Raw genomic sequence first — 1,818 nt, forward strand, 5'->3', positions numbered from 1 at the left:
TTTTCTTGTAATTCCTTGCTGACTTAGACAGCTGCCAGAAGTTTTTTTGGCTGTTGTAAAGTGTTTGATTTGCCTGGACTTTTGCCGCATTTTGCTGTTTTTCTTGTGATAGAGCTTGGAGTTTCACGGCGACAGAGTTGGAATGAATTTTTAGTGTATCATTCTCAACGCGAAGGCGTCTTATCTCCGCCTCATAAACGTCAAAGAGAGCAACTGGATGCCAGTCTAGTCCTCTATGGGTATGCATAAAGTTGTTGGATAAAGTGATCTGATTATACGGTGTCCTTTGATTTTTCGAGAACATCTTTGAAGCGTGAGAGTTGGCGACTTTTTCAGCTGTGTGAAGGCTTCTTTTCTAGGTTGAATTTTTGAAGTTTTTATTGGCGTTGTGTGTGTGCAAGGAAGTGTAAATTTTGCAGTCTATTGTTGTATTGTATTTTACCTATTGTAATTGAAGAAGTACCGTAAACCTTTTTTTTCGGTGAACGTGGCATTCTGCTGAAAGCGCACACGAGTGTCTTTGGAGGTTTTCAGTCTTTAATGTTTTTAAAATTTCTCATCTTCGCTGAGACTGCGCTTTACAATTTCACTTTTTCAAGGAACAAGTTTTAGCCCTCACCCTAAACAGAACCCTAACCCGAACCCTAACTCATATGACCAGCGAGACACAACTCCCAGTAGCCGCAACCTTTTGAGTTCTTAGACCTAATGAGTGTAATTCAGAGCTAAAAAATGGCATCGACCGTTTCAAATGGCAACGACCGTTCTGAGAAATGGCAACGACCGTTTCAAATGGTAACGACCGTTTACGAAAGGGAAATAAGCGACGCCGAATCCGGAAACACATTGATGGAAGGAAGTTCTCCCACCCGCAATGCGCCAACTCTTCCCCCTTAAATAGAGCGGTTTTCAATTGAATGTCGAAAGTAATTAGCGAATGGTTCTTATTGGAGTTGAGCCTGCAGGCACATTTTCTTTTGTTTAAAGCTACATGCAAAAGAGGCTTAATGGTCAATTCAATACAAAATGACCCCTTAGCCTCGTTCATGTGGCAAAACCGCTGATAACTCCGAAAAGGGCTATTGCTTTGGTTTATGATTACTTCACTCAGTGATTGGTTCAAAGTTCTCGTGCCACTTTTTCAACCAATCAAAAGTGAAACCACAACCAATCGTGGCTCCCACGTACACAACTTCCCGCGCTTTGTGTCGGCTACGCGTAATTACTTCGCGTTTTGATTGGTTTACCGGATTGTCTCCGTCCTTTTTGATTGGCCAAAGTAATTCCTTTGGTTTTGGTTTTACGACACTCGATTGAAACTCGCTCTAGTAAACTAATTCTTATTTAACTAATAAATTATAGACTTTCCCACCCAAAGAGAATTTAAAATGTGTTGATAAGTGATGGTGTTCTCCCAAATATAATTGTTTTTAATAATTTCATGGCCAGCCAGTGTTGCTTGGCAGAGGACAGGGGAAATAAAAAAGAACTTTTGGTGATGTTGAAATTTCACTGAGTCGAAAACGCATTATGCACCTGTCAATGTAAACCCCCACCCCGGGGAAACATGGGGCATTAGCCACAAAGCAAAACCAAACAAGGATAATGCCCTACATGCAGGCAACATATTTTTGGGTCTAATCCCTACCAAAATGAGGGTAATCACCCAAATAAAGGGGACAAAATTTTCTAGCTTCATTCAGGACACATCACCATAAAAGGAGACAAAGCAGTCCATCATGTCTTCAACTTTTCTAGCAGGAAATGCACACTACAAATGACTTAAAGACTCCACAGATTTCATCAATTTCATTGAAC

This window comes from Montipora foliosa, chromosome 8, assembly GCF_036669935.1.
Source record: "Montipora foliosa isolate CH-2021 chromosome 8, ASM3666993v2, whole genome shotgun sequence".
NCBI lineage: Eukaryota > Metazoa > Cnidaria > Anthozoa > Scleractinia > Acroporidae > Montipora > Montipora foliosa.